Raw genomic sequence first — 26,948 nt, forward strand, 5'->3', positions numbered from 1 at the left:
TCAGCTGGCTGTCTATGTCCCGCATCAATATAGACCAAAGTACAGAGGGTTAGGCTATGCTATTGTGCACCTACCTGATGCATCAGAAGGTGCGAGGCCCTTGCTAAATTCTGTGCACAGACTTTGAGATCTATGCTTTAGACTGTATCTAAACCTGCTCCAACATGGACTGACATTCTGGCCTACTTTCAGCCGATGCGACTTGTCTGTCGCTGAACAGTCGCTTTTTATGTATTCAGCACCTATGTATAATGTTGTAAAAATGCTCTAGAAGCTAAAGTCGCAGAAATGTCACACATATTTGGCCTGCAACTTTCTGTGCGACAAATTCAGACAGGAAAAATCAGTATAAATCCTTAGAAAATTATCCCCCAGTGTCTCCATCTGCTGGCGGTATTGAATAAGCATTGCTGCACTGATGGGGTATGCATTAGACGAAAAAAAAGAAGAAAAAGAAGAATAATACGCCCAGAAAAGAGGCGAAAAGGAGAAAAACGTAAAAAAACGTGAAAAAAAAGTAAGAGGAAGAGAAGGGAAAAAAAGGTGGAAATGGGTTTAAAAGTGATTTCGGCGGAGAAATATATATATATATATATATATATATATATATATATATATATATATATGCGCACACACACACATAGATATAAACGTATTCTCCGTTGAGATATTGCAGCCGCTGCTGTGTCCAGGCCCAGGAGCCTTAGCACTGTGCTGTGATGTCACTCAATACCACTGACATCACTAGGTGTAAACAACATCTCTCCTTTGCTGTGTATGTGACTATGGAGCTGTTTGGTGATGTCGTCTATTACGGCCTTCATAGAAGCAACAGGAGATTGTTGCATCCATCTTGAACCCTCAGAACTACAGTGCTATGATGTCACTCACTTCCACAGGCCTTGCAGAGTGTAAACAACAACAACCCAGCTTTGTTGTGTATGTAACCATAGGGATTTGTGATGTCACCTAGAACCTTCACAGCAGCGACAGCTTTATGAGGAGCATCAGCACTGCTCTGCCTGAGCAGAACCATCACCGCCATAGGTTGTCAAATAACCCGGATTTAACCCACACAGGTAAGTCCAATGGGGTGCAGGCATGTCCTCTATGCTTACAGCTTCCCGTGGGTGTTGGTTTGATACCGTTTGGGGACAGCCAAGGAGGCATCTGCAGGCAACAAAGGTAGGTGTGTGCTTGTGTGTGTGTTTCCTATGCAGATCCTAAGCCCAGTGTCACATGCAAGTAGGAGGAGTAAGAAGGGTTCCTGGCAAATCCGGGTTATGGATTGCATTTAAAAAGGCCCCATGGGAGTGCAATGGGCCCCTGTCTTGCTGCTTAGCAATAATGGTATGGGTTTAGGTTCTGCTGTGTGTACTGGTGGTTGACTGCCCCCCAGCCCAGAGTGTGCATGGAAAATTGTCTGGCAGCCTCCCTGACAGCAAGCAGTGATAGTGCCCATGAAGGGGACCTTGTTGGGCCCGCCCCTTTCACGGTTATCGCTTCTCGGCCTTTTGGCTAAGATCAAGTGTAGTATCTGTTCTTATCAGTTTAATATCTGATACGTCCCCTATCTGGGGACCATATATTAAATGGATTTTTGAGAACGGGGCCGATTTCGAAGCTTGCTTCCGTCGCCCTATGCATTGACCCGATATGGCAGTATCTTCGGGTACAGTGCACCACCCCCTTACAGGGTTAAAAAGAAAGATTCCTACTTTCATTGCTACCTGCTTGCTGGCTAGCCAGCCCTGTGGGCCTTGCTGCTGCTGCAGCCAAAAAACAAAAGGTGGTGCTGCTGCTGCTTCTGCTGCTTCTGCTTCTGCTTGTGTCTGGCCCCTGTTGGAGCGTCCAGGCACAGGACTTCTGCTGCTGCTGACTAAATGGCCTCCTTAATTGGATCATTTGAGTAGCCAGCACACCTGTGCAGGTAGGGCATGACATGATAGGCAGCTGCCTTGATAGCGGGTGGGTGCTGAATGTTCCTAATTGACAAAATAAGATTAATGCTTATGAAGAAATATAAAATCTCATCCCTTCCCCAATATCGCGCCACACCCCTACCCCTTAATTCCCTGGTTGAACTTGATGGACATATGTCTTTTTTCGACCGTACTAACTATGTAACTATGTAACATAACATGGGGGGGGGGGGTCTCCTGGCTGTTCACACAGGTGTGTCATTGCTGTACATTGACCATGCATTGCTTCTGTGGTATTGCAAAGGCAAAGACAAATGCTTCCAGCCATCCATTGCACTAATGGATTGGTCATCAGCTGGCTGTCTATGTCCCGCATCAATATAGACCAAAGTACAGAGGGTTAGGCTATGCTATTGTGCACCTACCTGATGCATCAGAAGGTGCGAGGCCCTTGCTAAATTCTGTGCACAGACTTTGAGATCTATGCTTTAGACTGTATCTAAACCTGCTCCAACATGGACTGACATTCTGGCCTACTTTCAGCCGATGCGACTTGTCTGTCGCTGAACAGTCGCTTTTTATGTATTCAGCACCTATGTATAATGTTGTAAAAATGCTCTAGAAGCTAAAGTCGCAGAAATGTCACACATATTTGGCCTGCAACTTTCTGTGCGACAAATTCAGACAGGAAAAATCAGTATAAATCCTTAGAAAATTATCCCCCAGTGTCTCCATCTGCTGGCGGTATTGAATAAGCATTGCTGCACTGATGGGGTATGCATTAGACGAAAAAAAAGAAGAAAAAGAAGAAGAATACGCCCAGAAAAGAGGCGAAAAGGAGAAAAACGTAAAAAAACGTGAAAAAAAAGTAAGAGGAAGAGAAGGGAAAAAAAGGTGGAAATGGGTTTAAAAGTGATTTCGGCGGAGAAATATATATATATATATATATATATATATATATATATATATATATATATGCGCACACACACACATAGATATAAACGTATTCTCCGTTGAGATATTGCAGCCGCTGCTGTGTCCAGGCCCAGGAGCCTTAGCACTGTGCTGTGATGTCACTCAATACCACTGACATCACTAGGTGTAAACAACATCTCTCCTTTGCTGTGTATGTGACTATGGAGCTGTTTGGTGATGTCGTCTATTACGGCCTTCATAGAAGCAACAGGAGATTGTTGCATCCATCTTGAACCCTCAGAACTACAGTGCTATGATGTCACTCACTTCCACAGGCCTTGCAGAGTGTAAACAACAACAACCCAGCTTTGTTGTGTATGTAACCATAGGGATTTGTGATGTCACCTAGAACCTTCACAGCAGCGACAGCTTTATGAGGAGCATCAGCACTGCTCTGCCTGAGCAGAACCATCACCGCCATAGGTTGTCAAATAACCCGGATTTAACCCACACAGGTAAGTCCAATGGGGTGCAGGCATGTCCTCTATGCTTACAGCTTCCCGTGGGTGTTGGTTTGATACCGTTTGGGGACAGCCAAGGAGGCATCTGCAGGCAACAAAGGTAGGTGTGTGCTTGTGTGTGTGTTTCCTATGCAGATCCTAAGCCCAGTGTCACATGCAAGTAGGAGGAGTAAGAAGGGTTCCTGGCAAATCCGGGTTATGGATTGCATTTAAAAAGGCCCCGTGGGAGTGCAATGGGCCCCTGTCTTGCTGCTTAGCAATAATGGTATGGGTTTAGGTTCTGCTGTGTGTACTGGTGGTTGACTGCCCCCCAGCCCAGAGTGTGCATGGAAAATTGTCTGGCAGCCTCCCTGACAGCAAGCAGTGATAGTGCCCATGAAGGGGACCTTGTTGGGCCCGCCCCTTTCACGGTTATCGCTTCTCGGCCTTTTGGCTAAGATCAAGTGTAGTATCTGTTCTTATCAGTTTAATATCTGATACGTCCCCTATCTGGGGACCATATATTAAATGGATTTTTGAGAACGGGGGCCGATTTCGAAGCTTGCTTCCGTCGCCCTATGCATTGACCCGATATGGCAGTATCTTCGGGTACAGTGCACCACCCCCTTACAGGGTTAAAAAGAAAGATTCCTACTTTCATTGCTACCTGCTTGCTGGCTAGCCAGCTAGCCAGCCCTGTGGGCCTTGCTGCTGCTGCAGCCAAAAAACAAAAGGTGGTGCTGCTGCTGCTTCTGCTGCTTCTGCTTCTGCTTGTGTCTGGCCCCTGTTGGAGCGTCCAGGCACAGGACTTCTGCTGCTGCTGACTAAATGGCCTCCTTAATTGGATCATTTGAGTAGCCAGCACACCTGTGCAGGTAGGGCATGACATGATAGGCAGCTGCCTTGATAGCGGGTGGGTGCTGAATGTTCCTAATTGACAAAATAAGATTAATGCTTATGAAGAAATATAAAATCTCATCCCTTCCCCAATATCGCGCCACACCCCTACCCCTTAATTCCCTGGTTGAACTTGATGGACATATGTCTTTTTTCGACCGTACTAACTATGTAACTATGTAACATAACATGGGGGGGGGGGGTCTCCTGGCTGTTCACACAGGTGTGTCATTGCTGTACATTGACCATGCATTGCTTCTGTGGTATTGCAAAGGCAAAGACAAATGCTTCCAGCCATCCATTGCACTAATGGATTGGTCATCAGCTGGCTGTCTATGTCCCGCATCAATATAGACCAAAGTACAGAGGGTTAGGCTATGCTATTGTGCACCTACCTGATGCATCAGAAGGTGCGAGGCCCTTGCTAAATTCTGTGCACAGACTTTGAGATCTATGCTTTAGACTGTATCTAAACCTGCTCCAACATGGACTGACATTCTGGCCTACTTTCAGCCGATGCGACTTGTCTGTCGCTGAACAGTCGCTTTTTATGTATTCAGCACCTATGTATAATGTTGTAAAAATGCTCTAGAAGCTAAAGTCGCAGAAATGTCACACATATTTGGCCTGCAACTTTCTGTGCGACAAATTCAGACAGGAAAAATCAGTATAAATCCTTAGAAAATTATCCCCCAGTGTCTCCATCTGCTGGCGGTATTGAATAAGCATTGCTGCACTGATGGGGTATGCATTAGACGAAAAAAAAGAAGAAAAAGAAGAATAATACGCCCAGAAAAGAGGCGAAAAGGAGAAAAACGTAAAAAAACGTGAAAAAAAAGTAAGAGGAAGAGAAGGGAAAAAAAGGTGGAAATGGGTTTAAAAGTGATTTCGGCGGAGAAATATATATATATATATATATATATATATATATATATATATATATGCGCACACACACACATAGATATAAACGTATTCTCCGTTGAGATATTGCAGCCGCTGCTGTGTCCAGGCCCAGGAGCCTTAGCACTGTGCTGTGATGTCACTCAATACCACTGACATCACTAGGTGTAAACAACATCTCTCCTTTGCTGTGTATGTGACTATGGAGCTGTTTGGTGATGTCGTCTATTACGGCCTTCATAGAAGCAACAGGAGATTGTTGCATCCATCTTGAACCCTCAGAACTACAGTGCTATGATGTCACTCACTTCCACAGGCCTTGCAGAGTGTAAACAACAACAACCCAGCTTTGTTGTGTATGTAACCATAGGGATTTGTGATGTCACCTAGAACCTTCACAGCAGCGACAGCTTTATGAGGAGCATCAGCACTGCTCTGCCTGAGCAGAACCATCACCGCCATAGGTTGTCAAATAACCCGGATTTAACCCACACAGGTAAGTCCAATGGGGTGCAGGCATGTCCTCTATGCTTACAGCTTCCCGTGGGTGTTGGTTTGATACCGTTTGGGGACAGCCAAGGAGGCATCTGCAGGCAACAAAGGTAGGTGTGTGCTTGTGTGTGTGTTTCCTATGCAGATCCTAAGCCCAGTGTCACATGCAAGTAGGAGGAGTAAGAAGGGTTCCTGGCAAATCCGGGTTATGGATTGCATTTAAAAAGGCCCCGTGGGAGTGCAATGGGCCCCTGTCTTGCTGCTTAGCAATAATGGTATGGGTTTAGGTTCTGCTGTGTGTACTGGTGGTTGACTGCCCCCCAGCCCAGAGTGTGCATGGAAAATTGTCTGGCAGCCTCCCTGACAGCAAGCAGTGATAGTGCCCATGAAGGGGACCTTGTTGGGCCCGCCCCTTTCACGGTTATCGCTTCTCGGCCTTTTGGCTAAGATCAAGTGTAGTATCTGTTCTTATCAGTTTAATATCTGATACGTCCCCTATCTGGGGACCATATATTAAATGGATTTTTGAGAACGGGGGCCGATTTCGAAGCTTGCTTCCGTCGCCCTATGCATTGACCCGATATGGCAGTATCTTCGGGTACAGTGCACCACCCCCTTACAGGGTTAAAAAGAAAGATTCCTACTTTCATTGCTACCTGCTTGCTGGCTAGCCAGCTAGCCAGCCCTGTGGGCCTTGCTGCTGCTGCAGCCAAAAAACAAAAGGTGGTGCTGCTGCTGTTTCTGCTGCTTCTGCTTCTGCTTGTGTCTGGCCCCTGTTGGAGCGTCCAGGCACAGGACTTCTGCTGCTGCTGACTAAATGGCCTCCTTAATTGGATCATTTGAGTAGCCAGCACACCTGTGCAGGTAGGGCATGACATGATAGGCAGCTGCCTTGATAGCGGGTGGGTGCTGAATGTTCCTAATTGACAAAATAAGATTAATGCTTATGAAGAAATCTCATCCCTTCCCCAATATCGCGCCACACCCCTACCCCTTAATTCCCTGGTTGAACTTGATGGACATATGTCTTTTTTCGACCGTACTAACTATGTAACTATGTAACATAACATGGGGGGGGGGGGTCTCCTGGCTGTTCACACAGGTGTGTCATTGCTGTACATTGACCATGCATTGCTTCTGTGGTATTGCAAAGGCAAAGACAAATGCTTCCAGCCATCCATTGCACTAATGGATTGGTCATCAGCTGGCTGTCTATGTCCCGCATCAATATAGACCAAAGTACAGAGGGTTAGGCTATGCTATTGTGCACCTACCTGATGCATCAGAAGGTGCGAGGCCCTTGCTAAATTCTGTGCACAGACTTTGAGATCTATGCTTTAGACTGTATCTAAACCTGCTCCAACATGGACTGACATTCTGGCCTACTTTCAGCCGATGCGACTTGTCTGTCGCTGAACAGTCGCTTTTTATGTATTCAGCACCTATGTATAATGTTGTAAAAATGCTCTAGAAGCTAAAGTCGCAGAAATGTCACACATATTTGGCCTGCAACTTTCTGTGCGACAAATTCAGACAGGAAAAATCAGTATAAATCCTTAGAAAATTATCCCCCAGTGTCTCCATCTGCTGGCGGTATTGAATAAGCATTGCTGCACTGATGGGTTATGCATTAGACGAAAAAAAAGAAGAAAAAGAAGAATAATACGCCCAGAAAAGAGGCGAAAAGGAGAAAAACGTAAAAAAACGTGAAAAAAAAGTAAGAGGAAGAGAAGGGAAAAAAAGGTGGAAATGGGTTTAAAAGTGATTTCGGCGGAGAAATATATATATATATATATATATATATATATATGCGCACACACACACATAGATATAAACGTATTCTCCGTTGAGATATTGCAGCCGCTGCTGTGTCCAGGCCCAGGAGCCTTAGCACTGTGCTGTGATGTCACTCAATACCACTGACATCACTAGGTGTAAACAACATCTCTCCTTTGCTGTGTATGTGACTATGGAGCTGTTTGGTGATGTCGTCTATTACGGCCTTCATAGAAGCAACAGGAGATTGTTGCATCCATCTTGAACCCTCAGAACTACAGTGCTATGATGTCACTCACTTCCACAGGCCTTGCAGAGTGTAAACAACAACAACCCAGCTTTGTTGTGTATGTAACCATAGGGATTTGTGATGTCACCTAGAACCTTCACAGCAGCGACAGCTTTATGAGGAGCATCAGCACTGCTCTGCCTGAGCAGAACCATCACCGCCATAGGTTGTCAAATAACCCGGATTTAACCCACACAGGTAAGTCCAATGGGGTGCAGGCATGTCCTCTATGCTTACAGCTTCCCGTGGGTGTTGGTTTGATACCGTTTGGGGACAGCCAAGGAGGCATCTGCAGGCAACAAAGGTAGGTGTGTGCTTGTGTGTGTGTTTCCTATGCAGATCCTAAGCCCAGTGTCACATGCAAGTAGGAGGAGTAAGAAGGGTTCCTGGCAAATCCGGGTTATGGATTGCATTTAAAAAGGCCCCGTGGGAGTGCAATGGGCCCCTGTCTTGCTGCTTAGCAATAATGGTATGGGTTTAGGTTCTGCTGTGTGTACTGGTGGTTGACTGCCCCCCAGCCCAGAGTGTGCATGGAAAATTGTCTGGCAGCCTCCCTGACAGCCTCCCTGACAGCAAGCAGTGATAGTGCCCATGAAGGGGACCTTGTTGGGCCCGCCCCTTTCACGGTTATCGCTTCTCGGCCTTTTGGCTAAGATCAAGTGTAGTATCTGTTCTTATCAGTTTAATATCTGATACGTCCCCTATCTGGGGACCATATATTAAATGGATTTTTGAGAACGGGGGCCGATTTCGAAGCTTGCTTCCGTCGCCCTATGCATTGACCCGATATGGCAGTATCTTCGGGTACAGTGCACCACCCCCTTACAGGGTTAAAAAGAAAGATTCCTACTTTCATTGCTACCTGCTTGCTGGCTAGCCAGCTAGCCAGCCCTGTGGGCCTTGCTGCTGCTGCAGCCAAAAAACAAAAGGTGGTGCTGCTGCTGCTTCTGCTGCTTCTGCTTCTGCTTGTGTCTGGCCCCTGTTGGAGCGTCCAGGCACAGGACTTCTGCTGCTGCTGACTAAATGGCCTCCTTAATTGGATCATTTGTGTAGCCAGCACACCTGTGCAGGTAGGGCATGACATGATAGGCAGCTGCCTTGATAGCGGGTGGGTGCTGAATGTTCCTAATTGACAAAATAAGATTAATGCTTATGAAGAAATATAAAATCTCATCCCTTCCCCAATATCGCGCCACACCCCTACCCCTTAATTCCCTGGTTGAACTTGATGGACATATGTCTTTTTTCGACCGTACTAACTATGTAACTATGTAACATAACATGGGGGGGGGGGGTCTCCTGGCTGTTCACACAGGTGTGTCATTGCTGTACATTGACCATGCATTGCTTCTGTGGTATTGCAAAGGCAAAGACAAATGCTTCCAGCCATCCATTGCACTAATGGATTGGTCATCAGCTGGCTGTCTATGTCCCGCATCAATATAGACCAAAGTACAGAGGGTTAGGCTATGCTATTGTGCACCTACCTGATGCATCAGAAGGTGCGAGGCCCTTGCTAAATTCTGTGCACAGACTTTGAGATCTATGCTTTAGACTGTATCTAAACCTGCTCCAACATGGACTGACATTCTGGCCTACTTTCAGCCGATGCGACTTGTCTGTCGCTGAACAGTCGCTTTTTATGTATTCAGCACCTATGTATAATGTTGTAAAAATGCTCTAGAAGCTAAAGTCGCAGAAATGTCACACATATTTGGCCTGCAACTTTCTGTGCGACAAATTCAGACAGGAAAAATCAGTATAAATCCTTAGAAAATTATCCCCCAGTGTCTCCATCTGCTGGCGGTATTGAATAAGCATTGCTGCACTGATGGGGTATGCATTAGACGAAAAAAAAGAAGAAAAAGAAGAATAATACGCCCAGAAAAGAGGCGAAAAGGAGAAAAACGTAAAAAAACGTGAAAAAAAAGTAAGAGGAAGAGAAGGGAAAAAAAGGTGGAAATGGGTTTAAAAGTGATTTCGGCGGAGAAATATATATATATATATATATATATATATATATATATATATATATATATATGCGCACACACACACATAGATATAAACGTATTCTCCGTTGAGATATTGCAGCCGCTGCTGTGTCCAGGCCCAGGAGCCTTAGCACTGTGCTGTGATGTCACTCAATACCACTGACATCACTAGGTGTAAACAACATCTCTCCTTTGCTGTGTATGTGACTATGGAGCTGTTTGGTGATGTCGTCTATTATGGCCTTCATAGAAGCAACAGGAGATTGTTGCATCCATCTTGAACCCTCAGAACTACAGTGCTATGATGTCACTCACTTCCACAGGCCTTGCAGAGTGTAAACAACAACAACCCAGCTTTGTTGTGTATGTAACCATAGGGATTTGTGATGTCACCTAGAACCTTCACAGCAGCGACAGCTTTATGAGGAGCATCAGCACTGCTCTGCCTGAGCAGAACCATCACCGCCATAGGTTGTCAAATAACCCGGATTTAACCCACACAGGTAAGTCCAATGGGGTGCAGGCATGTCCTCTATGCTTACAGCTTCCCGTGGGTGTTGGTTTGATACCGTTTGGGGACAGCCAAGGAGGCATCTGCAGGCAACAAAGGTAGGTGTGTGCTTGTGTGTGTGTTTCCTATGCAGATCCTAAGCCCAGTGTCACATGCAAGTAGGAGGAGTAAGAAGGGTTCCTGGCAAATCCGGGTTATGGATTGCATTTAAAAAGGCCCCGTGGGAGTGCAATGGGCCCCTGTCTTGCTGCTTAGCAATAATGGTATGGGTTTAGGTTCTGCTGTGTGTACTGGTGGTTGACTGCCCCCCAGCCCAGAGTGTGCATGGAAAATTGTCTGGCAGCCTCCCTGACAGCAAGCAGTGATAGTGCCCATGAAGGGGACCTTGTTGGGCCCGCCCCTTTCACGGTTATCGCTTCTCGGCCTTTTGGCTAAGATCAAGTGTAGTATCTGTTCTTATCAGTTTAATATCTGATACGTCCCCTATCTGGGGACCATATATTAAATGGATTTTTGAGAACGGGGGCCGATTTCGAAGCTTGCTTCCGTCGCCCTATGCATTGACCCGATATGGCAGTATCTTCGGGTACAGTGCACCACCCCCTTACAGGGTTAAAAAGAAAGATTCCTACTTTCATTGCTACCTGCTTGCTGGCTAGCCAGCTAGCCAGCCCTGTGGGCCTTGCTGCTGCTGCAGCCAAAAAACAAAAGGTGGTGCTTCTGCTGCTTCTGCTTCTGCTTGTGTCTGGCCCCTGTTGGAGCGTCCAGGCACAGGACTTCTGCTGCTGCTGACTAAATGGCCTCCTTAATTGGATCATTTGAGTAGCCAGCACACCTGTGCAGGTAGGGCATGACATGATAGGCAGCTGCCTTGATAGCGGGTGGGTGCTGAATGTTCCTAATTGACAAAATAAGATTAATGCTTATGAAGAAATATAAAATCTCATCCCTTCCCCAATATCGCGCCACACCCCTACCCCTTAATTCCCTGGTTGAACTTGATGGACATATGTCTTTTTTCGACCGTACTAACTATGTAACTATGTAACATAACATGGGGGGGGGGGGTCTCCTGGCTGTTCACACAGGTGTGTCATTGCTGTACATTGACCATGCATTGCTTCTGTGGTATTGCAAAGGCAAAGACAAATGCTTCCAGCCATCCATTGCACTAATGGATTGGTCATCAGCTGGCTGTCTATGTCCCGCATCAATATAGACCAAAGTACAGAGGGTTAGGCTATGCTATTGTGCACCTACCTGATGCATCAGAAGGTGCGAGGCCCTTGCTAAATTCTGTGCACAGACTTTGAGATCTATGCTTTAGACTGTATCTAAACCTGCTCCAACATGGACTGACATTCTGGCCTACTTTCAGCCGATGCGACTTGTCTGTCGCTGAACAGTCGCTTTTTATGTATTCAGCACCTATGTATAATGTTGTAAAAATGCTCTAGAAGCTAAAGTCGCAGAAATGTCACACATATTTGGCCTGCAACTTTCTGTGCGACAAATTCAGACAGGAAAAATCAGTATAAATCCTTAGAAAATTATCCCCCAGTGTCTCCATCTGCTGGCGGTATTGAATAAGCATTGCTGCACTGATGGGGTATGCATTAGACGAAAAAAAAGAAGAAAAAGAAGAATAATACGCCCAGAAAAGAGGCGAAAAGGAGAAAAACGTAAAAAAACGTGAAAAAAAAGTAAGAGGAAGAGAAGGGAAAAAAAGGTGGAAATGGGTTTAAAAGTGATTTCGGCGGAGAAATATATATATATATATATATATATGCGCACACACACACATAGATATAAACGTATTCTCCGTTTAGATATTGCAGCCGCTGCTGTGTCCAGGCCCAGGAGCCTTAGCACTGTGCTGTGATGTCACTCAATACCACTGACATCACTAGGTGTAAACAACATCTCTCCTTTGCTGTGTATGTGACTATGGAGCTGTTTGGTGATGTCGTCTATTACGGCCTTCATAGAAGCAACAGGAGATTGTTGCATCCATCTTGAACCCTCAGAACTACAGTGCTATGATGTCACTCACTTCCACAGGCCTTGCAGAGTGTAAACAACAACAACCCAGCTTTGTTGTGTATGTAACCATAGGGATTTGTGATGTCACCTAGAACCTTCACAGCAGCGACAGCTTTATGAGGAGCATCAGCACTGCTCTGCCTGAGCAGAACCATCACCGCCATAGGTTGTCAAATAACCCGGATTTAACCCACACAGGTAAGTCCAATGGGGTGCAGGCATGTCCTCTATGCTTACAGCTTCCCGTGGGTGTTGGTTTGATACCGTTTGGGGACAGCCAAGGAGGCATCTGCAGGCAACAAAGGTAGGTGTGTGCTTGTGTGTGTGTTTCCTATGCAGATCCTAAGCCCAGTGTCACATGCAAGTAGGAGGAGTAAGAAGGGTTCCTGGCAAATCCGGGTTATGGATTGCATTTAAAAAGGCCCCGTGGGAGTGCAATGGGCCCCTGTCTTGCTGCTTAGCAATAATGGTATGGGTTTAGGTTCTGCTGTGTGTACTGGTGGTTGACTGCCCCCCAGCCCAGAGTGTGCATGGAAAATTGTCTGGCAGCCTCCCTGACAGCAAGCAGTGATAGTGCCCATGAAGGGGACCTTGTTGGGCCCGCCCCTTTCACGGTTATCGCTTCTCGGCCTTTTGGCTAAGATCAAGTGTAGTATCTGTTCTTATCAGTTTAATATCTGATACGTCCCCTATCTGGGGACCATATATTAAATGGATTTTTGAGAACGGGGGCCGATTTCGAAGCTTGCTTCCGTCGCCCTATGCATTGACCCGATATGGCAGTATCTTCGGGTACAGTGCACCACCCCCTTACAGGGTTAAAAAGAAAGATTCCTACTTTCATTGCTACCTGCTTGCTGGCTAGCCAGCTAGCCAGCCCTGTGGGCCTTGCTGCTGCTGCAGCCAAAAAACAAAAGGTGGTGCTGCTGCTGCTTCTGCTGCTTCTGCTTCTGCTTGTGTCTGGCCCCTGTTGGAGCGTCCAGGCACAGGACTTCTGCTGCTGCTGACTAAATGGCCTCCTTAATTGGATCATTTGAGTAGCCAGCACACCTGTGCAGGTAGGGCATGACATGATAGGCAGCTGCCTTGATAGCGGGTGGGTGCTGAATGTTCCTAATTGACAAAATAAGATTAATGCTTATGAAGAAATATAAAATCTCATCCCTTCCCCAATATCGCGCCACACCCCTACCCCTTAATTCCCTGGTTGAACTTGATGGACATATGTCTTTTTTCGACCGTACTAACTATGTAACTATGTAACATAACATGGGGGGGGGGGTCTCCTGGCTGTTCACACAGGTGTGTCATTGCTGTACATTGACCATGCATTGCTTCTGTGGTATTGCAAAGGCAAAGACAAATGCTTCCAGCCATCCATTGCACTAATGGATTGGTCATCAGCTGGCTGTCTATGTCCCGCATCAATATAGACCAAAGTACAGAGGGTTAGGCTATGCTATTGTGCACCTACCTGATGCATCAGAAGGTGCGAGGCCCTTGCTAAATTCTGTGCACAGACTTTGAGATCTATGCTTTAGACTGTATCTAAACCTGCTCCAACATGGACTGACATTCTGGCCTACTTTCAGCCGATGCGACTTGTCTGTCGCTGAACAGTCGCTTTTTATGTATTCAGCACCTATGTATAATGTTGTAAAAATGCTCTAGAAGCTAAAGTCGCAGAAATGTCACACATATTTGGCCTGCAACTTTCTGTGCGACAAATTCAGACAGGAAAAATCAGTATAAATCCTTAGAAAATTATCCCCCAGTGTCTCCATCTGCTAGCGGTATTGAATAAGCATTGCTGCACTGATGGGGTATGCATTAGACGAAAAAAAAGAAGAAAAAGAAGAATAATACGCCCAGAAAAGAGGCGAAAAGGAGAAAAACGTAAAAAAAACGTGAAAAAAAAGTAAGAGGAAGAGAAGGGAAAAAAAGGTGGAAATGGGTTTAAAAGTGATTTCGGCGGAGAAATATATATATATATATATATATATATATATATATATATGCGCACACACACACATAGATATAAACGTATTCTCCGTTGAGATATTGCAGCCGCTGCTGTGTCCAGGCCCAGGAGCCTTAGCACTGTGCTGTGATGTCACTCAATACCACTGACATCACTAGGTGTAAACAACATCTCTCCTTTGCTGTGTATGTGACTATGGAGCTGTTTGGTGATGTCGTCTATTACGGCCTTCATAGAAGCAACAGGAGATTGTTGCATCCATCTTGAACCCTCAGAACTACAGTGCTATGATGTCACTCACTTCCACAGGCCTTGCAGAGTGTAAACAACAACAACCCAGCTTTGTTGTGTATGTAACCATAGGGATTTGTGATGTCACCTAGAACCTTCACAGCAGCGACAGCTTTATGAGGAGCATCAGCACTGCTCTGCCTGAGCAGAACCATCACCGCCATAGGTTGTCAAATAACCCGGATTTAACCCACACAGGTAAGTCCAATGGGGTGCAGGCATGTCCTCTATGCTTACAGCTTCCCGTGGGTGTTGGTTTGATACCGTTTGGGGACAGCCAAGGAGGCATCTGCAGGCAACAAAGGTAGGTGTGTGCTTGTGTGTGTGTTTCCTATGCAGATCCTAAGCCCAGTGTCACATGCAAGTAGGAGGAGTAAGAAGGGTTCCTGGCAAATCCGGGTTATGGATTGCATTTAAAAAGGCCCCGTGGGAGTGCAATGGGCCCCTGTCTTGCTGCTTAGCAATAATGGTATGGGTTTAGGTTCTGCTGTGTGTACTGGTGGTTGACTGCCCCCCAGCCCAGAGTGTGCATGGAAAATTGTCTGGCAGCCTCCCTGACAGCAAGCAGTGATAGTGCCCATGAAGGGGACCTTGTTGGGCCCGCCCCTTTCACGGTTATCGCTTCTCGGCCTTTTGGCTAAGATCAAGTGTAGTATCTGTTCTTATCAGTTTAATATCTGATACGTCCCCTATCTGGGGACCATATATTAAATGGATTTTTGAGAACGGGGGCCGATTTCGAAGCTTGCTTCCGTCGCCCTATGCATTGACCCGATATGGCAGTATCTTCGGGTACAGTGCACCACCCCCTTACAGGGTTAAAAAGAAAGATTCCTACTTTCATTGCTACCTGCTTGCTGGCTAGCCAGCTAGCCAGCCCTGTGGGCCTTGCTGCTGCTGCAGCCAAAAAACAAAAGGTGGTGCTTCTGCTGCTTCTGCTTCTGCTTGTGTCTGGCCCCTGTTGGAGCGTCCAGGCACAGGACTTCTGCTGCTGCTGACTAAATGGCCTCCTTAATTGGATCATTTGAGTAGCCAGCACACCTGTGCAGGTAGGGCATGACATGATAGGCAGCTGCCTTGATAGCGGGTGGGTGCTGAATGTTCCTAATTGACAAAATAAGATTAATGCTTATGAAGAAATATAAAATCTCATCCCTTCCCCAATATCGCGCCACACCCCTACCCCTTAATTCCCTGGTTGAACTTGATGGACATATGTCTTTTTTCGACCGTACTAACTATGTAACTATGTAACATAACATGGGGGGGGGGGTCTCCTGGCTGTTCACACAGGTGTGTCATTGCTGTACATTGACCATGCATTGCTTCTGTGGTATTGCAAAGGCAAAGACAAATGCTTCCAGCCATCCATTGCACTAATGGATTGGTCATCAGCTGGCTGTCTATGTCCCGCATCAATATAGACCAAAGTACAGAGGGTTAGGCTATGCTATTGTGCACCTACCTGATGCATCAGAAGGTGCGAGGCCCTTGCTAAATTCTGTGCACAGACTTTGAGATCTATGCTTTAGACTGTATCTAAACCTGCTCCAACATGGACTGACATTCTGGCCTACTTTCAGCCGATGCGACTTGTCTGTCGCTGAACAGTCGCTTTTTATGTATTCAGCACCTATGTATAATGTTGTAAAAATGCTCTAGAAGCTAAAGTCGCAGAAATGTCACACATATTTGGCCTGCAACTTTCTGTGCGACAAATTCAGACAGGAAAAATCAGTATAAATCCTTAGAAAATTATCCCCCAGTGTCTCCATCTGCTGGCGGTATTGAATAAGCATTGCTGCACTGATGGGGTATGCATTAGACGAAAAAAAAGAAGAAAAAGAAGAATAATACGCCCAGAAAAGAGGCGAAAAGGAGAAAAACGTAAAAAAACGTGAAAAAAAAGTAAGAGGAAGAGAAGGGAAAAAAAGGTGGAAATGGGTTTAAAAGTGATTTCGGCGGAGAAATATATATATATATATATATATATATATATATATATATATATATGCGCACACACACACATAGATATAAACGTATTCTCCGTTGAGATATTGCAGCCGCTGCTGTGTCCAGGCCCAGGAGCCTTAGCACTGTGCTGTGATGTCACTCAATACCACTGACATCACTAGGTGTAAACAACATCTCTCCTTTGCTGTGTATGTGACTATGGAGCTGTTTGGTGATGTCGTCTATTACGGCCTTCATAGAAGCAACAGGAGATTGTTGCATCCATCTTGAACCCTCAGAACTACAGTGCTATGATGTCACTCACTTCCACAGGCCTTGCAGAGTGTAAACAACAACAACCCAGCTTTGTTGTGTATGTAACCATAGGGATTTGTGATGTCACCTAGAACCTTCACAGCAGCGACAGCTTTATGAGGAGCATCAGCACTGCTCTGCCTGAGCAGAACCATCACCGCCATAGGTTGTCAAATAACCCGGATTTAACCCACACAGGTAAGTCCAATGGGGTGCAGGCATGTCCTCTATGCTTACAGCTTCCCGTGGGTGTTGGTTTGATACCGTTTGGGGACAGCCAAGGAGGCATCTGCAGGCAACAAAGGTAGGTGTGTGCTTGTGTGTGTGTTTCCTATGCAGATCCTAAGCCCAGTGTCACATGCAAGTAGGAGGAGTAAGAAGGGTTCCTGGCAAATCCGGGTTATGGATTGCATTTAAAAAGGCCCCGTGGGAGTGCAATGGGCCCCTGTCTTGCTGCTTAGCAATAATGGTATGGGTTTAGGTTCTGCTGTGTGTACTGGTGGTTGACTGCCCCCCAGCCCAGAGTGTGCATGGAAAATTGTCTGGCAGCCTCCCTGACAGCAAGCAGTGATAGTGCCCATGAAGGGGACCTTGTTGGGCCCGCCCCTTTCACGGTTATCGCTTCTCGGCCTTTTGGCTAAGATCAAGTGTAGTATCTGTTCTTATCAGTTTAATATCTGATACGTCCCCTATCTGGGGACCATATATTAAATGGATTTTTGAGAACGGGGGCCGATTTCGAAGCTTGCTTCCGTCGCCCTATGCATTGACCCGATATGGCAGTATCTTCGGGTACAGTGCACCACCCCCTTACAGGGTTAAAAAGAAAGATTCCTACTTTCATTGCTACCTGCTTGCTGGCTAGCCAGCTAGCCAGCCCTGTGGGCCTTGCTGCTGCTGCAGCCAAAAAACAAAAGGTGGTGCTGCTGCTGCTTCTGCTGCTTCTGCTTCTGCTTGTGTCTGGCCCCTGTTGGAGCGTCCAGGCACAGGACTTCTGCTGCTGCTGACTAAATGGCCTCCTTAATTGGATCATTTGAGTAGCCAGCACACCTGTGCAGGTAGGGCATGACATGATAGGCAGCTGCCTTGATAGCGGGTGGGTGCTGAATGTTCCTAATTGACAAAATAAGATTAATGCTAATGAAGAAATATAAAATCTCATCCCTTCCCCAATATCGCGCCACACCCCTACCCCTTAATTCCCTGGTTGAACTTGATGGACATATGTCTTTTTTCGACCGTACTAACTATGTAACTATGTAACATAACATGGGGGGGGGGGGGGGGTCTCCTGGCTGTTCACACAGGTGTGTCATTGCTGTACATTGACCATGCATTGCTTCTGTGGTATTGCAAAGGCAAAGACAAATGCTTCCAGCCATCCATTGCACTAATGGATTGGTCATCAGCTGGCTGTCTATGTCCCGCATCAATATAGACCAAAGTACAGAGGGTTAGGCTATGCTATTGTGCACCTACCTGATGCATCAGAAGGTGCGAGGCCCTTGCTAAATTCTGTGCACAGACTTTGAGATCTATGCTTTAGACTGTATCTAAACCTGCTCCAACATGGACTGACATTCTGGCCTACTTTCAGCCGATGCGACTTGTCTTTCGCTGAACAGTCGCTTTTTATGTATTCAGCACCTATGTATAATGTTGTAAAAATGCTCTAGAAGCTAAAGTCGCAGAAATGTCACACATATTTGGCCTGCAACTTTCTGTGCGACAAATTCAGACAGGAAAAATCAGTATAAATCCTTAGAAAATTATCCCCCAGTGTCTCCATCTGCTGGCGGTATTGAATAAGCATTGCTGCACTGATGGGGTATGCATTAGACGAAAAAAAAGAAGAAAAAGAAGAATAATACGCCCAGAAAAGAGGCGAAAAGGAGAAAAACGTAAAAAAACGTGAAAAAAAAGTAAGAGGAAGAGAAGGGAAAAAAAGGTGGAAATGGGTTTAAAAGTGATTTTGGCGGAGAAATATATATATATATATATATATATATATATATATATATATATATATATATATATATGCGCACACACACACATAGATATAAACGTATTCTCCGTTGAGATATTGCAGCCGCTGCTGTGTCCAGGCCCAGGAGCCTTAGCACTGTGCTGTGATGTCACTCAATACCACTGACATCACTAGGTGTAAACAACATCTCTCCTTTGCTGTGTATGTGACTATGGAGCTGTTTGGTGATGTCGTCTATTACGGCCTTCATAGAAGCAACAGGAGATTGTTGCATCCATCTTGAACCCTCAGAACTACAGTGCTATGATGTCACTCACTTCCACAGGCCTTGCAGAGTGTAAACAACAACAACCCAGCTTTGTTGTGTATGTAACCATAGGGATTTGTGATGTCACCTAGAACCTTCACAGCAGCGACAGCTTTATGAGGAGCATCAGCACTGCTCTGCCTGAGCAGAACCATCACCGCCATAGGTTGTCAAATAACCCGGATTTAACCCACACAGGTAAGTCCAATGGGGTGCAGGCATGTCCTCTATGCTTACAGCTTCCCGTGGGTGTTGGTTTGATACCGTTTGGGGACAGCCAAGGAGGCATCTGCAGGCAACAAAGGTAGGTGTGTGCTTGTGTGTGTGTTTCCTATGCAGATCCTAAGCCCAGTGTCACATGCAAGTAGGAGGAGTAAGAAGGGTTCCTGGCAAATCCGGGTTATGGATTGCATTTAAAAAGGCCCCGTGGGAGTGCAATGGGCCCCTGTCTTGCTGCTTAGCAATAATGGTATGGGTTTAGGTTCTGCTGTGTGTACTGGTGGTTGACTGCCCCCCAGCCCAGAGTGTGCATGGAAAATTGTCTGGCAGCCTCCCTGACAGCAAGCAGTGATAGTGCCCATGAAGGGGACCTTGTTGGGCCCGCCCCTTTCACGGTTATCGCTTCTCGGCCTTTTGGCTAAGATCAAGTGTAGTATCTGTTCTTATCAGTTTAATATCTGATACGTCCCCTATCTGGGGACCATATATTAAATGGATTTTTGAGAACGGGGGCCGATTTCGAAGCTTGCTTCCGTCGCCCTATGCATTGACCCGATATGGCAGTATCTTCGGGTACAGTGCACCACCCCCTTACAGGGTTAAAAAGAAAGATTCCTACTTTCATTGCTACCTGCTTGCTGGCTAGCCAGCTAGCCAGCCCTGTGGGCCTTGCTGCTGCTGCAGCCAAAAAACAAAAGGTGGTGCTGCTGCTGCTTCTGCTGCTTCTGCTTCTGCTTGTGTCTGGCCCCTGTTGGAGCGTCCAGGCACAGGACTTCTGCTGCTGCTGACTAAATGGCCTCCTTAATTGGATCATTTGAGTAGCCAGCACACCTGTGCAGGTAGGGCATGACATGATAGGCAGCTGCCTTGATAGCGGGTGGGTGCTGAATGTTCCTAATTGACAAAATAAGATTAATGCTTATGAAGAAATATAAAATCTCATCCCTTCCCCAATATCGCGCCACACCCCTACCCCTTAATTCCCTGGTTGAACTTGATGGACATATGTCTTTTTTCGACCGTACTAACTATGTAACTATGTAACATAACATGGGGGGGGGGGTCTCCTGGCTGTTCACACAGGTGTGTCATTGCTGTACATTGACCATGCATTGCTTCTGTGGTATTGCAAAGGCAAAGACAAATGCTTCCAGCCATCCATTGCACTAATGGATTGGTCATCAGCTGGCTGTCTATGTCCCGCATCAATATAGACCAAAGTACAGAGGGTTAGGCTATGCTATTGTGCACCTACCTGATGCATCAGAAGGTGCGAGGCCCTTGCTAAATTCTGTGCACAGACTTTGAGATCTATGCTTTAGACTGTATCTAAACCTGCTCCAACATGGACTGACATTCTGGCCTACTTTCAGCCGATGCGACTTGTCTATCGCTGAACAGTCGCTTTTTATGTATTCAGCACCTATGTATAATGTTGTAAAAATGCTCTAGAAGCTAAAGTCGCAGAAATGTCACACATATTTGGCCTGCAACTTTCTGTGCGACAAATTCAGACAGGAAAAATCAGTATAAATCCTTAGAAAATTATCCCCCAGTGTCTCCATCTGCTGGCGGTATTGAATAAGCATTGCTGCACTGATGGGGTATGCATTAGACGAAAAAAAAGAAGAAAAAGAAGAATAATACGCCCAGAAAAGAGGCGAAAAGGAGAAAAACGTAAAAAAACGTGAAAAAAAAGTAAGAGGAAGAGAAGGGAAAAAAAGGTGGAAATGGGTTTAAAAGTGATTTCGGCGGAGAAATATATATATATATATATATATATATATATATATATATATATATGCGCACACACACATAGATATAAACGTATTCTCCGTTGAGATATTGCAGCCGCTGCTGTGTCCAGGCCCAGGAGCCTTAGCACTGTGCTGTGATGTCACTCAATACCACTGACATCACTAGGTGTAAACAACATCTCTCCTTTGCTGTGTATGTGACTATGGAGCTGTTTGGTGATGTCGTCTATTACGGCCTTCATAGAAGCAACAGGAGATTGTTGCATCCATCTTGAACCCTCAGAACTACAGTGCTATGATGTCACTCACTTCCACAGGCCTTGCAGAGTGTAAACAACAACAACCCAGCTTTGTTGTGTATGTAACCATAGGGATTTGTGATGTCACCTAGAACCTTCACAGCAGCGACAGCTTTATGAGGAGCATCAGCACTGCTCTGCCTGAGCAGAACCATCACCGCCATAGGTTGTCAAATAACCCGGATTTAACCCACACAGGTAAGTCCAATGGGGTGCAGGCATGTCCTCTATGCTTACAGCTTCCCGTGGGTGTTGGTTTGATACCGTTTGGGGACAGCCAAGGAGGCATCTGCAGGCAACAAAGGTAGGTGTGTGCTTGTGTGTGTGTTTCCTATGCAGATCCTAAGCCCAGTGTCACATGCAAGTAGGAGGAGTAAGAAGGGTTCCTGGCAAATCCGGGTTATGGATTGCATTTAAAAAGGCCCCGTGGGAGTGCAATGGGCCCCTGTCTTGCTGCTTAGCAATAATGGTATGGGTTTAGGTTCTGCTGTGTGTACTGGTGGTTGACTGCCCCCCAGCCCAGAGTGTGCATGGAAAATTGTCTGGCAGCCTCCCTGACAGCAAGCAGTGATAGTGCCCATGAAGGGGACCTTGTTGGGCCCGCCCCTTTCACGGTTATCGCTTCTCGGCCTTTTGGCTAAGATCAAGTGTAGTATCTGTTCTTATCAGTTTAATATCTGATACGTCCCCTATCTGGGGACCATATATTAAATGGATTTTTGAGAACGGGGGCCGATTTCGAAGCTTGCTTCCGTCGCCCTATGCATTGACCCGATATGGCAGTATCTTCGGGTACAGTGCACCACCCCCTTACAGGGTTAAAAAGAAAGATTCCTACTTTCATTGCTACCTGCTTGCTGGCTAGCCAGCTAGCCAGCCCTGTGGGCCTTGCTGCTGCTGCAGCCAAAAAACAAAAGGTGGTGCTGCTGCTGCTTCTGCTGCTTCTGCTTCTGCTTGTGTCTGGCCCCTGTTGGAGCGTCCAGGCACAGGACTTCTGCTGCTGCTGACTAAATGGCCTCCTTAATTGGATCATTTGAGTAGCCAGCACACCTGTGCAGGTAGGGCATGACATGATAGGCAGCTGCCTTGATAGCGGGTGGGTGCTGAATGTTCCTAATTGACAAAATAAGATTAATGCTTATGAAGAAATATAAAATCTCATCCCTTCCCCAATATCGCGCCACACCCCTACCCCTTAATTCCCTGGTTGAACTTGATGGACATATGTCTTTTTTCGACCGTACTAACTATGTAACTATGTAACATAACATGGGGGGGGGGGTCTCCTGGCTGTTCACACAGGTGTGTCATTGCTGTACATTGACCATGCATTGCTTCTGTGGTATTGCAAAGGCAAAGACAAATGCTTCCAGCCATCCATTGCACTAATGGATTGGTCATCAGCTGGCTGTCTATGTCCCGCATCAATATAGACCAAAGTACAGAGGGTTAGGCTATGCTATTGTGCACCTACCTGATGCATCAGAAGGTGCGAGGCCCTTGCTAAATTCTGTGCACAGACTTTGAGATCTATGCTTTAGACTGTATCTAAACCTGCTCCAACATGGACTGACATTCTGGCCTACTTTCAGCCGATGCGACTTGTCTGTCGCTGAACAGTCGCTTTTTATGTATTCAGCACCTATGTATAATGTTGTAAAAATGCTCTAGAAGCTAAAGTCGCAGAAATGTCACACATATTTGGCCTGCAACTTTCTGTGCGACAAATTCAGACAGGAAAAATCAGTATAAATCCTTAGAAAATTATCCCCCAGTGTCTCCATCTGCTGGCGGTATTGAATAAGCATTGCTGCACTGATGGGGTATGCATTAGACGAAAAAAAAGAAGAAAAAGAAGAATAATACGCCCAGAAAAGAGGCGAAAAGGAGAAAAACGTAAAAAAACGTGAAAAAAAAGTAAGAGGAAGAGAAGGGAAAAAAAGGTGGAAATGGGTTTAAAAGTGATTTCGGCGGAGAAATATATATATATATATATATATATATGCGCACACACACACATAGATATAAACGTATTCTCCGTTTAGATATTGCAGCCGCTGCTGTGTCCAGGCCCAGGAGCCTTAGCACTGTGCTGTGATGTCACTCAATACCACTGACATCACTAGGTGTAAACAACATCTCTCCTTTGCTGTGTATGTGACTATGGAGCTGTTTGGTGATGTCGTCTATTACGGCCTTCATAGAAGCAACAGGAGATTGTTGCATCCATCTTGAACCCTCAGAACTACAGTGCTATGATGTCACTCACTTCCACAGGCCTTGCAGAGTGTAAACAACAACAACCCAGCTTTGTTGTGTATGTAACCATAGGGATTTGTGATGTCACCTAGAACCTTCACAGCAGCGACAGCTTTCTTTATGAGGAGCATCAGCACTGCTCTGCCTGAGCAGAACCATCACCGCCATAGGTTGTCAAATAACCCGGATTTAACCCACACAGGTAAGTCCAATGGGGTGCAGGCATGTCCTCTATGCTTACAGCTTCCCGTGGGTGTTGGTTTGATACCGTTTGGGGACAGCCAAGGAGGCATCTGCAGGCAACAAAGGTAGGTGTGTGCTTGTGTGTGTGTTTCCTATGCAGATCCTAAGCCCAGTGTCACATGCAAGTAGGAGGAGTAAGAAGGGTTCCTGGCAAATCCGGGTTATGGATTGCATTTAAAAAGGCCCCGTGGGAGTGCAATGGGCCCCTGTCTTGCTGCTTAGCAATAATGGTATGGGTTTAGGTTCTGCTGTGTGTACTGGTGGTTGACTGCCCCCCAGCCCAGAGTGTGCATGGAAAATTGTCTGGCAGCCTCCCTGACAGCAAGCAGTGATAGTGCCCATGAAGGGGACCTTGTTGGGCCCGCCCCTTTCACGGTTATCGCTTCTCGGCCTTTTGGCTAAGATCAAGTGTAGTATCTGTTCTTATCAGTTTAATATCTGATACGTCCCCTATCTGGGGACCATATATTAAATGGATTTTTGAGAACGGGGGCCGATTTCGAAGCTTGCTTCCGTCGCCCTATGCATTGACCCGATATGGCAGTATCTTCGGGTACAGTGCACCACCCCCTTACAGGGTTAAAAAGAAAGATTCCTACTTTCATTGCTACCTGCTTGCTGGCTAGCCAGCTAGCCAGCCCTGTGGGCCTTGCTGCTGCTGCAGCCAAAAAACAAAAGGTGGTGCTGCTGCTGCTTCTGCTGCTTCTGCTTCTGCTTGTGTCTGGCCCCTGTTGGAGCGTCCAGGCACAGGACTTCTGCTGCTGCTGACTAAATGGCCTCCTTAATTGGATCATTTGAGTAGCCAGCACACCTGTGCAGGTAGGGCATGACATGATAGGCAGCTGCCTTGATAGCGGGTGGGTGCTGAATGTTCCTAATTGACAAAATAAGATTAATGCTTATGAAGAAATATAAAATCTCATCCCTTCCCCAATATCGCGCCACACCCCTACCCCTTAATTCCCTGGTTGAACTTGATGGACATATGTCTTTTTTCGACCGTACTAACTATGTAACTATGTAACATAACATGGGGGGGGGGGGTCTCCTGGCTGTTCACACAGGTGTGTCATTGCTGTACATTGACCATGCATTGCTTCTGTGGTATTGCAAAGGCAAAGACAAATGCTTCCAGCCATCCATTGCACTAATGGATTGGTCATCAGCTGGCTGTCTATGTCCCGCATCAATATAGACCAAAGTACAGAGGGTTAGGCTATGCTATTGTGCACCTACCTGATGCATCAGAAGGTGCGAGGCCCTTGCTAAATTCTGTGCACAGACTTTGAGATCTATGCTTTAGACTGTATCTAAACCTGCTCCAACATGGACTGACATTCTGGCCTACTTTCAGCCGATGCGACTTGTCTGTCGCTGAACAGTCGCTTTTTATGTATTCAGCACCTATGTATAATGTTGTAAAAATGCTCTAGAAGCTAAAGTCGCAGAAATGTCACACATATTTGGCCTGCAACTTTCTGTGCGACAAATTCAGACAGGAAAAATCAGTATAAATCCTTAGAAAATTATCCCCCAGTGTCTCCATCTGCTGGCGGTATTGAATAAGCATTGCTGCACTGATGGGGTATGCATTAGACGAAAAAAAAGAAGAAAAAGAAGAATAATACGCCCAGAAAAGAGGCGAAAAGGAGAAAAACGTAAAAAAACGTGAAAAAAAAGTAAGAGGAAGAGAAGGGAAAAAAAGGTGGAAATGGGTTTAAAAGTGATTTCGGCGGAGAAATATATATATATATATATATATATATATAAAAAGCAAAATCATCGGTAGTTGCAGTATCTTGTAATACCTTTTTTATTGGACTAACAAGATTTTGTAGAGACAAGCTTTCGGGATTCCTCCCTTTATCAAGTCATAAGCATTTCTGAGCTCACAAGGAGAAAACACAGGTTCTATCTCACAAAATATGCAGGGGTTAAAACAACATTAGTGGAGAATGGACATTAAGTTGGGCCATAAATTGTATAGCAATAGGACGATAGATACAGATAAGGATGAGGAGGGGGGGGGGGGGGCTGGAGAGCAGAGGTGAGAATAGTGGTTACGCTGGACAGACAATTTTACTACAGAACCATAGACTGAAGATAAGTAGGACTTATCCCCAAGGGATTAAGGATCAAAAATCCAGTTGCTACAACGCATAACTCGCAATATGCTCAAGATCTCTGCCTCAGTCTATGGTTCTGTAGTAAAATTGTCTGTCCAGCGTAACCACTATTCTCACCTCTGCTCTCCAGCCCCCCCCCCCCCCTCCTCATCCTTATCTGTATCTATCGTCCTATTGCTATACAATTTATGGCCCAACTTAATGTCCATTCTCCACTAATGTTGTTTTAACCCCTGCATATTTTGTGAGATAGAACCTGTGTTTTCTCCTTGTGAGCTCAGAAATGCTTATGACTTGATAAAGGGAGGAATCCCGAAAGCTTGTCTCTACAAAATCTTGTTAGTCCAATAAAAAAGGTATTACAAGATACTGCAACTACCGATGATTTTGCTTTTTGCATCACTGGACTAATACGGCTACTCCTAACTAATCTATATATATATATATATATATATATATATATATATATATATATATATGCGCACACACACACATAGATATAAACGTATTCTCCGTTGAGATATTGCAGCCGCTGCTGTGTCCAGGCCCAGGAGCCTTAGCACTGTGCTGTGATGTCACTCAATACCACTGACATCACTAGGTGTAAACAACATCTCTCCTTTGCTGTGTATGTGACTATGGAGCTGTTTGGTGATGTCGTCTATTACGGCCTTCATAGAAGCAACAGGAGATTGTTGCATCCATCTTGAACCCTCAGAACTACAGTGCTATGATGTCACTCACTTCCACAGGCCTTGCAGAGTGTAAACAACAACAACCCAGCTTTGTTGTGTATGTAACCATAGGGATTTGTGATGTCACCTAGAACCTTCACAGCAGCGACAGCTTTATGAGGAGCATCAGCACTGCTCTGCCTGAGCAGAACCATCACCGCCATAGGTTGTCAAATAACCCGGATTTAACCCACACAGGTAAGTCCAATGGGGTGCAGGCATGTCCTCTATGCTTACAGCT

General features: G+C 45.8%; 11 non-coding genes across 11 annotated transcripts; all 11 read left to right on the forward strand.

Moving 5' to 3' along the window:
• Positions 1–1,498: 1,498 nt before the first annotated feature.
• Positions 1,499–1,688, forward strand: LOC130308680 (U2 spliceosomal RNA). The gene has a single exon (XR_008857627.1). It is a non-coding gene; the product is annotated as a U2 spliceosomal RNA (small nuclear RNA).
• Positions 1,689–3,771: 2,083 nt separating this feature from the next.
• Positions 3,772–3,962, forward strand: LOC130308657 (U2 spliceosomal RNA). Its single transcript, XR_008857606.1, has one exon. It is a non-coding gene; the product is annotated as a U2 spliceosomal RNA (small nuclear RNA).
• Positions 3,963–6,049: 2,087 nt separating this feature from the next.
• LOC130308658 (U2 spliceosomal RNA) lies at positions 6,050–6,240 on the forward strand. Its single transcript, XR_008857607.1, has one exon. It is a non-coding gene; the product is annotated as a U2 spliceosomal RNA (small nuclear RNA).
• Positions 6,241–8,320: 2,080 nt separating this feature from the next.
• On the forward strand, positions 8,321–8,511 carry LOC130308659 (U2 spliceosomal RNA). Its single transcript, XR_008857608.1, has one exon. It is a non-coding gene; the product is annotated as a U2 spliceosomal RNA (small nuclear RNA).
• Positions 8,512–10,604: 2,093 nt separating this feature from the next.
• LOC130308660 (U2 spliceosomal RNA) lies at positions 10,605–10,795 on the forward strand. The gene has a single exon (XR_008857609.1). It is a non-coding gene; the product is annotated as a U2 spliceosomal RNA (small nuclear RNA).
• Positions 10,796–12,853: 2,058 nt separating this feature from the next.
• On the forward strand, positions 12,854–13,044 carry LOC130308662 (U2 spliceosomal RNA). Its single transcript, XR_008857610.1, has one exon. It is a non-coding gene; the product is annotated as a U2 spliceosomal RNA (small nuclear RNA).
• Positions 13,045–15,125: 2,081 nt separating this feature from the next.
• Positions 15,126–15,316, forward strand: LOC130308663 (U2 spliceosomal RNA). Its single transcript, XR_008857611.1, has one exon. It is a non-coding gene; the product is annotated as a U2 spliceosomal RNA (small nuclear RNA).
• A 2,077-nt stretch (positions 15,317–17,393) lies between these two features.
• LOC130308664 (U2 spliceosomal RNA) lies at positions 17,394–17,584 on the forward strand. Its single transcript, XR_008857612.1, has one exon. It is a non-coding gene; the product is annotated as a U2 spliceosomal RNA (small nuclear RNA).
• A 2,103-nt stretch (positions 17,585–19,687) lies between these two features.
• Positions 19,688–19,878, forward strand: LOC130308665 (U2 spliceosomal RNA). Its single transcript, XR_008857613.1, has one exon. It is a non-coding gene; the product is annotated as a U2 spliceosomal RNA (small nuclear RNA).
• Positions 19,879–21,962: 2,084 nt separating this feature from the next.
• Positions 21,963–22,153, forward strand: LOC130308667 (U2 spliceosomal RNA). Its single transcript, XR_008857615.1, has one exon. It is a non-coding gene; the product is annotated as a U2 spliceosomal RNA (small nuclear RNA).
• Positions 22,154–24,225: 2,072 nt separating this feature from the next.
• On the forward strand, positions 24,226–24,416 carry LOC130308668 (U2 spliceosomal RNA). The gene has a single exon (XR_008857616.1). It is a non-coding gene; the product is annotated as a U2 spliceosomal RNA (small nuclear RNA).
• Positions 24,417–26,948: the final 2,532 nt, after the last annotated feature.

The sequence above is a fragment of the Hyla sarda genome, unplaced genomic scaffold, assembly GCF_029499605.1.
Source record: "Hyla sarda isolate aHylSar1 unplaced genomic scaffold, aHylSar1.hap1 scaffold_1487, whole genome shotgun sequence".
NCBI classification, from domain to species: domain Eukaryota; kingdom Metazoa; phylum Chordata; class Amphibia; order Anura; family Hylidae; genus Hyla; species Hyla sarda.